General features: G+C 40.7%; 1 non-coding gene across 1 annotated transcript; it reads left to right on the top strand.

The window, feature by feature from the left end:
- The first annotated feature begins 10,836 nt into the window (after nucleotides 1–10,836).
- LOC114391360 lies at nucleotides 10,837–10,943 on the top strand. The gene has a single exon (XR_003662150.1). It is a non-coding gene; the product is annotated as a small nucleolar RNA R71 (small nucleolar RNA).
- The last annotated feature ends 1,409 nt before the right edge of the window (nucleotides 10,944–12,352 follow it).

Genomic DNA, 12,352 nt, shown 5'->3' with positions numbered 1-12,352 from the left:
ATAGGTATGAGTTTTGAATTAGGTGTCATTGTCGATGACAACGGTGTAAGGGAGGCCATACCTAGATAAGAGGTATTTCCAAGTGAACTTCTCCACCTCATTGGCCATAATTTATCGCAGTCGTCTTGCCTCAATCCACTTGGTGAAGTAATTCATTGCCACTAGTAAATATTTGATTGCTCCTGAGGCCTTTGGCAGTGGTCCCTGTATGTCCATTTCCCACATGGCAAAGGGCCAAGGGGAGCTCAGACTATAGAGATTGTCAGGAAGGGTGCATGGAATGTCTGCAAACTCTTAGCATTGTCTGTATTTCTTTGTGAAGTCAAGGGCATCTGCACTGATTATTGGTTAGTAGTAGCCAACACACACCACCTTTGTTGCAAGGGATCGTCCCCATGTATGGAGACCGCAAATTCCTTTGTGGAGTTCTCACGTGACATAATCTGCTTGTTGGCTACTTAGGCAATTTAACAAGGGTGTTGTCAACCCTCTTTTGAATAGCTCGCCATCAAGGATGACATAGTAGTTGGCCTTCCGTTTCAGGCGCCGGGCTTCATTCTTGTATGATGTCAACACCCCCTGAATTAGGAAATTCTTGTAGGGGGTCATCCAGTCTGGTTCCTCCTATTGTTCAACCATAACTTCTTCAGTGTCTATGGTGGAAGTTTGGAGTGTCTCCTAGATGATAGTCTTGAGGTTTCCGATCATTTTAGTGGTTGTCAGCTTGAAGAGCATGCTTGTTTTGGTGTTGCTCTCCCTCGGTATGTATTACATCTCAAAGCATTTGAAATTGTCAATCAGAGTTTTGGCTATGTTGTAGTACTTGAGCAGCAAGCCTGTGTAGCATCGTAGCCTTTTGGCCCCAACTTCTCTTGCTAGTTTTAGACCTGCAATGAGTCGGTGCTTTCCTTCCTCTTCTAAAAAGGCTATGCTAACAGCTTCGTCAGCTACTGAGAGATATAGGAGTAGAGGTAATCTTGGCCTGGGTCGACTATGGATTGGTGGTGTGTTAATGGTCTAAGAATGCTTGTTCGTAGGTTTCATCCCACATGAATGACTTATTTTCTTGAGCAATTTGTAGAGCAGCTTCACTTTTTCGACGAACTTAGGGAGAAACCTAGACAGGGATGCTAGTCTTCCATTCCATTTCTAGACTTCCTGGATGTTAGTAGGAGTGTGCATCTCCAAAATAGCAATGCATTTGTCAGGGTTGACTTCTATTCCCCGATGAGTGATCATAAAGCCCAGGAACTTGCATCCTGATCATAAATCCCGAAAGTACATTTTTTCGAGTTGAGGCACATGTCATATTTGTGGAGCTCTCCAAAGTCTTCTTCCAAATCTGCCACGTGTTGGGCTATGCTCTGAGACTTCACGACCATGTCGTTGACATAGACCTCGACGTTTCGTCTGATCTGTTTCTTGAAAATTTGGTCGATCAATCCCTAGTATGTAGCACCTACATTTTTTAGGCCAAAGAGCATGACCCTGGAGCAAAAGTTGGCATCTTCCGTGATGAATGTCATTTTCTCCTCATCTAGAGCATGCATCATGATCTAGTTGTATTCAGAGTAAGCGTCCAGGAAGCTCAACACCTGGAACCCGGACGCGCCATCAACTAGCCCTTAAATGCTGGGTAGAGGGTATGTATCTTTGGGGCACACCTTGTTCAAATCAGTATAGTCGGAGCACATTCGCCATTTTTTGTTTTCCTTTTTTACCATTATGACTTTGGTGAGCTAGGTGGAGTATCTGACTTCTGTAATGAAGTTGGCATTGAGGAGTTTGTCCACTTCTTCTTTGACAGCTTTTCATCGTTCTTCTCTCATCTTCTTTTTCATCTTCTGTGATACCAATTTAGCCTTGGGACAGATGGCGTGCTTGTGGAAAATAATGCTAGGGTTGATTCTCGGCATGTCAGATGACTGCCAAGCAAACAAGTCTATGTTCCTATGTAGGACATCAGCGATGTGTCTGTCCTCATGGTTGGTAAGGTCCCTGCTGAGTTGTGTGCACTGCTCGAGTTTAGGTCCAAGTTGTAACTTGACGAGCTCTTCAATAGGCTTTGGGTCTCTATCAGAAGTGTTGCCGCATGGATCTACATCAAATTCATCGTCCAACCTTGCTTGGCAGACAGTCAGGGCTCGAACAAGAGACCCCTTGTCCATGCTCATGACTTGAGTACCTTCGACCATTGTGGGGTGCGGCTTGGCAGACTCCCTGGTGAGACGAAAGGGTGCCACTTTCAAGCTTTCTACTTAACACTGTCGTGCCTACTTTTGATTTTCCTTGGCAGTCATGACCTCTCCCGCCAAGGTGGGGAACTTCATCTTCAAATATGATTCATTGAGTGTTTTCCAATTAATCAAAGAAAAGTAAGAAGTATTTGTATCGATAATTAAATACTTGATTGTAAAGCTCCTGGAGAGCTGGTCTTGACTGAAGGTGGTCATAAGGTTGAAATAGCCTCTAGTCTCTACTCTCTCCCTTATGAAGCCAAGGAGTAGCCCGGCGTGAGGTTGGATGGTGTTAGGCGAAACTTCAAGTATTTGGAATGTCTTCCAGTATAAAACATCAATGGATTTGTCCTGGTCGATGAGGACCTTGGACACCATGAAGTTGGTGATTATGATGGAGACAACCATGGGTCGTCTTGGTTGATGGGGTTGATACCCTTGAAATCTCTATCTGTGAAAGTGATAAGAGAGAGACTTCAAGGTGATGGTGTATCGACATAGTTGATGTCAATGTCTCGGATGGTGTGGAGGTGGTGCTTGTAGGACTGGTTGGGCTATCCTCCGTATGATAATCCGCTTGCAATGGTGTTGATCACCCCTCTTATTTGTTGGGCGAGTTCTTGTTCTTGTAGAGGTTGTCGAACGGGTCTTGGTTGATTGTGTCTTTGTGTTCCTCGATCTTTTACTCTATCTATTATTTTGTCTGCATCATGGTTCCCATGTTGATCCTCCTAGTGTCCTCCTAGCCTTTTAACAATCTAGGCTAGGTACCCAGACTGTATGAGTTATTCTATTTTGTCGTTTAGGGCCCAACAGTCTTTTGTGTTATAACCGATACCGCAATGGTATTTGTAGTATTTAGCCGCATCTAACCCCGACCTGGGAGGTTTCATCGAAGGTAGCTTGATGGGTACCTTCAAGTTGAAAGTCTCCTTAAGGATTGTAGTGTGATTGGCCATCTGGGGTGTGTAACGCCCATACCTTGACCTTTTTAGGAGAAGTTGGCACTTGTTCGGCTTGTGCCTCTTGTCCGACTTGTGTGGTTCGTACTTGGTGCTTCCTTCTTGCTTGCAGCTCTTTTGTCTGACTTTGTTCCTGAATCTGGACATTTCTTCCATCTGGATGTAGTCTTTGGTTCATTCGCGCAACTCGTCCATGCTCTAGGGGTTTTTGTGCACAGACTGTCTGCAAACTTGTAAGACCATAGAGCGAGGAGCATGGAGTGTAATGTTACCTTTGGATTGAGCTTGCAGATCTGGACAACAATGTGTCCAAATCTATCAATGAATTTGTGGAGAGATTCATCATCTACTTGTCGCAGACTGGCCAGTGAGGCAGATGTCATACAATGAGACCAGCTGGTTGCATATTGCACACTGAAACGCTCGACAAGAGTGCCAAAGTTGTCGATGGACCTTGGAGGGATTCCATCGTACCAAGTCAATGTCTCCCCTTTGATGGACATGGGGAAGACACGACACAAGATAGCATCGTCATTGGTGTATAGATTTTCCTGGGTTAGGAAAGCATCCAGATGTTCATCCAGATCATTGGTCCCATCATATCGCTCCAGGTTGAGTGGTTTCCATCCTAGAGGTATATAAGCTTCTATGATGCGGTCAACAAAGGTGTGTCGACGAGTAGTCCGCCCTACAGGATGGTGGATGTGGGAGAGACTTGGATCATCTTGAGTGTTGATTGTACGTCAGGGGTGTGATTCCCCTTGGGTGCGCTCAAGTAATGTGTGAGCGGAGTGCTCGTCACCCTAGGGGCCTCCAGCTGATCGTGGTTAGCCTTCAGCTTTCTAAGTCCCTCCTCATGGCGTCACTCCATCTCTGCAATGCGGTTTTCAAGTTGTTGGAGAGTATTAGTATCTGGCATGACTATTATGGGAGGATTGGAGCCTTTGAAAGGAGTCTCGCATTTGAGGCCAGACCGAGTGCTAACCATGGGTTCGAAAGAGAGAGATAACGAGGGACCGTAGGGTATGTTTTACCGCAGCTCCACAATGGGCGTTAAATGTACTTACCAAAATCCGAAATTGGCACATGTTAGGGTGGACGTGGCTAAGGAGGGCTCCTGACTTCACATGTCGGACTGAGAGTGATCTTTGTTAGGAGGAGAATAAGGGGGACTGCAAAACATAGGACTCTAACTCTTAAGTAAGTATACGAGTAAAGAGAGTAAGAGAGAACACACGAGCTTGTGAGCATGTGTGTATTCGTAAGCGTAAAAGCGTGAGCGTGTGAATATGTCAAAAGAGTACGAGGGAACCTGGTACTTATAGTGTGTAGAGGAAGTTGTGGGTCCTTACTTGTAGGGGTTGTTATAGCCCTTGCTGATAATTACCAACTTGTAGATAATAGCCGATAGCTTATAGATAATGTTACAGATAACATGTAGCTTAAAGATAATTGCTAGTAGAAAATTGTACCTTATAGATAATGTGTAGCCTTGTACATAATTGAATACTTGCCAAGAGATAAAAGGATGATAATATATTCAAATAATAAGAGATTAGAGATAATTTGTCTATTGGGGAGCCTAGCTACTAAGGGTTGGGCATCCATGCTCCTGCGTTAGGGCTGACATAGAGGGTTGACATGTATCTCGAAGTGCTATGTATCATGACATGTGTATTTTGTGGACCCTGCACAGTACACCATCACACTTATCATCAACTTTCTTCCACATGTGATCTTTCTCTTCTTGAAGAAGTAAATATTCACAACACTTGTTCTCGTATAGATTGTTCAGTCATCGTAAGCTGGTAACAAGTGCTCTTTAATGTAAAGATATTGACACTCTCTTCTTGTATCCATAATATAATACAAAAGGTGATTTATTTAATTGTATTTTTTCCTCTTTTTATTTTCATAATTCCCGTAAGATGTCTGCATTATTATGCAAATACTTAATCTTGCATTTTAATACATCCATTTTCAATTTACTCTAATTGTGTAGGATCTATCAAACCTATCAACAATGAAAATTCAACCTCCCTGCTTTGTTATATTGGAGTCATTAAAAATGAAATTGTTTTCACGCAGCAAGATATCCGATATAGAAGTAACCAAGACAGTGGAGTACATACTCCAGAACTCTTTACTAACCAAAGTTGCTGCCATAGATTGCTGAAAGTTATATCCCTATTTCATGCATAACTATTCAGGAAAATAACTTCACAAATTATTTTGTTTTCACTTCCTTTTATATTTCCCTTTCTCCCTTGTACACTCTCCTTACAAAAAATTATAAGGTGTTATATTGTGATTGTGTTGGTGTTTTCGTATATGTCTTTGATAGATGAAAAGTTTTAAGAAATCATATGATACATACAATTTTTATTATTATTACATTGTTAGTAAAATTCATGCTTAAACTCTTTAGGTGGATACTTATTATAAACTATTCAATTCAATACTTCAGTTTATGATTCCCTTCCTCCTTGACACACTTTTACAACAAATGATTTATTTATATTGCTTGTTATAAATGCTTTAGCATATGAATTTTTTAAATGTATGATACAATCACGATGGGGAGCAACATGCCTGTGATGAAAATATGGGTCACGGAAAAATAAGGTACACACTTGTGGTTTCTTTAATCCAAGAGAATGAAAATGAATATAAGATTGGGAGGGACATCATGTTATCGAACAATTCCAAAACAGAGATGAGATTCACCAATAATGAAGGAAATAAAAACATATTCATCAATGGCAAGCTAGAAAAAAAATATATGGTTAATAAATATGTATAAACTAAACTATGTTAGAGACTCTTCTTAATCATACAAATTGAAACAGAACTCCTTGGTAGATTAAATTTCATCTGTCAATGTTCATAATTCTTGAAACTGAACATTATAAAAGAATTCTACTATATCACCAAAAGGAAATGAAATGATATTGAGAGAATATCAATTACACAATCTCTAAAACACACTTTCTAACATACTCTTCGTTAAGGAATTGTACTGAATGAAACCAATTAAACAAGGGGTGGAACTCACATCATTTAATAAGAATTACATGAATTTCATCCAATAACAAACATTGTGTTAAACAAAATTAGTTAAAGAGTGCATTGTTAAAATTTCTCATGATATATATTGTATATCTTACACTGCACTAGCTTTGCTAGTTCCACTAAAGAGACTCTCTATTATACAGCCACAATTTTGGATCAGCACCACAAACCCATCATTGTAGATCCAGAACAAAGAAAGGCTAAATGCATTTGATTATGGATCGAGGTTTGTGAACCCTACAAGAGTTCTTGATCCTAGTCTCATCTATGACTCAAAGCCAGCAGATTTTGTTTCATTTCTATGTACACTTGGTTATGATGAGATATCACTCCACCAAGTTACAAGAGACGACAACACATACGATACGACATTCAACACAACATGTGACCTCAATTACCCATCTATTGTAATTCCCAATCTTAAAGACAACTTTTTAGTTACTAGGATTGTCATTTGTGACCAATGTTGACAAAGCAAGAAGTGTCATTTGTTGTCTCCATGAAAGTGAGCCGCCTGCTCTTTGACAAGGCTCACAAGTGCTATAGATTCTCCAGGCATCCTTGAAGATGGTGGGCCAATAGAAACTGCAGTCAAGCACCTTGCGAGCTGTCCTCTGTATGCCAAGATGACCACCTGGTGCGAAAAGAATGACAGAATTGCAGGACTGAGTCAATCTCATGTTCTAGAATGCATCTCCTAATAACCAAGTCACTGCACAACTTCCACAAATAGGGGTCATCCCAAATATAATGCTTAGCATCGCTCTTAATTTTATCATTTTGAGCTTTAGATGCTACGGGAGGAAAAACAGAAGCAACCAAATAATTCACAATATTAGCAAACCCGAGAGTGGGGAAGGAATCAGAAATACTATACAGAATGTACAAATGGTCATCCAGAAAATCATCCCTAATGGGTGAGTCCTCAAACGCACGCTCAATCCTACTCAGGTAGTCAGCCACGAGGTTCTATGCACCACTCCGATCACGGATCTCCAAATCAAACTCTTGGAGTCAAAGCATCCACCTAATCAATCTAGGCTTTGATTTAGCCTTCTTCAATAGGTACATCAGAGCTGCATGGTCAGTATAAACAATAACACGAGTACCAAGCAAATATGAACAAAATTTTTCAAGAGCAAAAACTATTGCTAATAGCTCCTTCTCTATGGTAGTGTAATTTGCTTGAGCAGCATCCAAAGTTCTGGAAGCGTAGTAGATCACCCGAGGCAGCTTATCAATCTTTTGAGCAAGGACAGCCCCCAATGCGTAATTGGATGCATCGCACATTAGCTCAAATGGGGCTGTCCAATCAGGTGCCTAAATGATAGGGGTGGTAGTCACCGCACGCTTGAGGCAATCAAAAGCCTCTTTGCATCGGTCATCAAAATCAAACTCCACCTCCTTCTGCAGTAGATTGGATAGTGGAAAGGCCACTTTGCTAAAATCCTTGATAAAATGCCTATAAAATCCTGCATGACCAAGAAAAGAACGAACCTCTCACACGCAAGAGGGGTAAGGCAATTGTGAAATAACATCTATTTTTGCAGGGTCTACCTCTATGTCCCTACTGGAAATTATATGCCCTAAAACTATACCTTGTTCTACCATGAAGTGACATTTTTCAAAATTCAGCGTAAGGTTAGTTTCAATGCATCTACTAAGCACTCTATCCAGACTATCCAAACATGCATCAAAAAGAGGATCCATAAACAGTAAAATCATCCATAAACACCTCTATGCAGCTCTCTAAAAAATCACTGAAAATGCTAAGCATACACCGCTGGAAGGTGTCAGGGGCGTTGCATAGGCCAAAGGGCATCATCCTCTATAAGCAAAAGTACCAAAGGGACAGGTGAATGTGGTATTTTCTTGATCCTCAGGAGCAATATGAATTTGTAAATAACCAGAAAAACCATTAAGAAAATAGTAATGAGATTTACCTGCCAAGCGCTCAAGCATTTGATCAATGAATGGCAGGGGAAAATGATCTTTTCTGGTTACTTGGTTCAGTCTCATATAATCAATGTTGACTCGCCAACTGTTCTGGACTCTTGTGGGGATAAGCTCATCCCTTTCATTCTTAATTACTGTGAGGCCTGTCTTCTTAGGAACCACTTGGACTGGACTCACCCACTGGCTGTCAGAAATGGGGTAGATGATTCCAGCTTGTAAGAGCTTGGTCACCTCCTTTTCCACCACATCTAGAATGACAGGGTTGAGTCGCCATTGTGGCTGCCTCACTGGCTTAGCTCCATCCTCTAAAAGTATCCTATGCATGCAGGTGGATGGGCTAATACTAGGAATGTCTACTAAAGTTCATCCAATGGCTTTCTTGTGCTTCTTGAGCACTAGCAACAACTTCTCCACTTGCTCAGCAGCAAGGGAGGCAAAGATGATCACTGAAAATTTTTCCTTGTCTCCCAAGTAAGCATACTTGAGGGTTGCTGGTAAGGGCTTCAACTCTGGTGTGGGTGGTGGCTGAACAGTGGGAGGAACCAGGGTAGGAGAAGAGGAAGGTTCCTCAACCTGTACCTCATAAAGCAAGTCAGAAGTATATGTACTTCCTACAACATGGTTAGTGCATTCTGACTCTAAAAAATCAACATCAAGAGGTACAACACCTAGAAAATCAGAACCAGACTCAAATTCAAATTCACTCTCAGCACAGAAATCAGATACAGGATCAAATTCAAACTCAGATTCAGATTCAATGCATAAGAAGTGACAAGTATGCATATCAGATAAAAATAGATGTTTCCTACGATGAAGAATAGAATCAAAATCAAACATATAATCATCAACAATCTGATCAATTATCTCGGCACGAAAAACAGAATGATCCTCAGATGGATGTTTCATGGCATCAAGAAGGTTAAAATGAACAACAATATCACCAAATTCCATAGACAATGTGCCAGCGTAAACATCTATCTTGGTTCAGGCTGTTTTCATAAATGGTCTGCCTAAAATAATTGGAACTGAACCATGGGAAAATCCTTTTTCCATGTTAAGAACATAAAAATCAACAGGAAAAATAAGTTCACCAACCCAAACCAGCACATCCTCTATGAAACCTGCGGGGTAAGCAACACTTCTATTTGCCAAATGAATCACCACATCTGTAGATTGCAAGGGTCCAAGAGATAAAGAATTGAAAATGGACAGAGGCATGACACTAACTGATGCTCTTAGATCTAGCATGGCATTCTCAAATTTACTTTTCCCAATAATGCAAGGTATACAGAAAGTACCTGGGTCCTTAAATTTCTCAGGAATGTGAGCAACAGATTTACCTGTCAATGCTGACACATTTCTGCCCATGCTAATCCTTTCATTGCCTTTGAGCTTCCTTTTGTGGGTGCACAGCTCCTTTAGAAACTTGGCATATCTTGGAATCTGCTTGATGGCATCTAGAAGAGGTATGTTCACCTCTACTTTCCTGAAGGTCTCCAAGATCTTCTTTTCCGCTTCTTCCATTTTTTTTGTTTGGAATTGCTCTAGGTGGGAATGGAAGAGGGATAGGAGGCTGCGGTAAGTCAGAATTACTAGAAGAAGGTTCGCCTGCATAAAAAATTTTGTTAGGAAGCTTTCTCTTTTGTGCAACTATCTCATCCTCTTTTTCAGGTGTAGAATGAAGCTTGACAGGTTCAGGTGTAGGTGCTGCTATTGGTGGAGGCACTTGAATTTGGTTGTCAGACCTCAAGGTGATGGCACTCACATTTTTTGGATTATACACAGTTTGTGAAGGCAATTTGTCAGAATTTTGAGACTGAGCTTGGTTCAACTGAGTAGCCATCTGCCCCATCTGATTTGTCAGACTCTGAATAGAGGCTCTTGTCACTTGCTGAAATTGCATATTCTGAATGGTCATTTGCCTCACTAACTCTTCTAAGGAAGGTTGAGGAGGAGCCTCAGTTGCTTGTTGTCTTTGCTGTGACTACTGTTGTTGCTGTTGTTGTATTGGAGGAGGAACATATGGCTTGCTTGGACCAGCAGCACTCTGGAAAGATTGGACAGGCTGTTGTTGTTGTGGAGGACTTGCCCATCTCAAATTTGGATGATTTCTCCAACCTGGATTGTATATGTTGCTTGAAAGATCATAATTATTCTGTTGTTGTTGGTTTTGCTGCTAAGGGGGTCTATTATAAATGTTTGCAGCATAAGCTTCAGGTTGCTCATTGACTCCAGATTGCTGTAAAGAAGGACAAAGATTTGTATGGTGATCAGCAGAAGAACATAGACCATAGACTCTTGCAACAGGTGCAGATTTCTTATTCATAGCAAGCTGAGTTACTAGGTTGACCAAGGCATTAAGTTTTCCCTCAAGATTTTTATTTTCAGTAGATGAAGATGAATCAGTGGCCACCTCATGGACTCCTCTAAGGACAATAGCATCATTTCTTGCACTGAATTGTTGGGAGTTGGAAGCCATCTTCTCAATCAAATTCCTAGCCTCAGCAGGGGTGATATCACCAAGAGCTCCTCTACTGGCAGCATCAATCATACTCATCTCCATGTTGCTAAGTCCCTCATAGAAATATTGAAGAAGGAGTTGCTCAGAAATCTGGTGGTGAGGACAGCTTGCACACAATTTCTTGAACCTTTCCCAGTACTCATACAAGCTCTCTCCACTAAGTTGCATGATGCCCGAAATGTCTTTTCTGATGGCAGTGGTCCTAGATGCAGGGAAGAATTTCTCCAAGAACACCCTCTTAAGGTCATCCCAGCTGAAAATGGACATGGGAGCAAGGTAGTATAACCAATCTTTTGCCACTCCCTCTAGAGAATGAGGAAAAGCCTTTAGAAAGATATGATCTTCTTGGACATCAGGGGGCTTCATGCTGGAACAAACAATATGGAACTTCTTAAGATGCTTATGAGGATCTTCACCTGCAAGACCATGAAACTTAGGCAGCAAATGTATTAGTCCAGTCTTGAGAACATATGGAACACCCTCATCAGGATATTGAATGCATAAGCTTTCATAAGTGAAATCAGGTGCAACCATCTCCCTAAGAGTCCTCTCACGAGGTGGAGGTTGAGCCATGTTCTCAGTATGAAAATTAGTAGTTGAATGCTCAAAATCAGAATATTCAGAATCACCAGCAACAGAATGCTCAAAATGATCAGGATGCTCAAAATGCACAGAATGACTAGGACCACACTATGCCTAACTAATCTATGAAAGGTTCTATCTATTTCAGGATCAAAGGGTTGTAAATCACCTGGATTGCCCCTAGTCATGCACTATATGCAGCAAATAATGTGTTTCTCAACAAGCACCTAACAAGGGGGTAAAACTACAGCTATACTCAAATGATATCCAAATGAGCTGAAATTTTGTGAGCAACACCCTAAAATCATGAAAAGATAGCACAAAAATTTCAAACAAAAATTCAAAGTCTAACTATGAAAACTACCTAAGCAAAGTTTAGAAAAATAAGACAAAAATACTTGAAAAATAAGACAAAAATACTTGAAAAAAAACTTAGTAAACGGTTTATTTTTCAAGTTTAAAACGGAAATGGACCTCTGGTCAATATCCACGGCATGGGAAATTTTCTTCTACCCCAAATGCATATTAATAATAGTCATTCTAATACCCAGAGCAAAAGTTATGACCATTTTAAGTTTTACTAAAAACAAGTTCCCAAAATTTTTGTCTCTCTCAAATACTGCCACACCAAGTGCTCCTAGTATTTTTCACACAAAATATGGATCAAAAGAAACTACCACACAAAAAATCAGCCAAAAATAACAACTCTAACTATCAAAACAAAAATCTCCAATTAAATTGCAAAATCAGTCGCTAATCACTATTCACAGCATTACACAAAACTGAAACAAGGAAGCGCTAAACAGGGGACGCGACTCAAAATGCAAAATAGAACACTACACAAAACAAAACAAGACACACTCACAACACTAAACGACAGAGCTACACTCAAAACAACTAAACACTATTATGAACCTTTGGACCACTACTCCCCGGCAACGGCACCAAATTTGATCGAGGCTATACCCGAATCAAATAAACATTAAAAATGCAGTATCTAGGAAGTGATCCTAGGTCATCTC

Source organism: Glycine soja, chromosome 16 (assembly GCF_004193775.1).
Source record: "Glycine soja cultivar W05 chromosome 16, ASM419377v2, whole genome shotgun sequence".
In the NCBI taxonomy this organism is placed as follows: Eukaryota; Viridiplantae; Streptophyta; class Magnoliopsida; order Fabales; family Fabaceae; genus Glycine; species Glycine soja.
The sequence above is the reverse complement of the archived record's forward strand: the minus strand, read 5'-3'. Positions and strand labels throughout refer to the sequence as shown.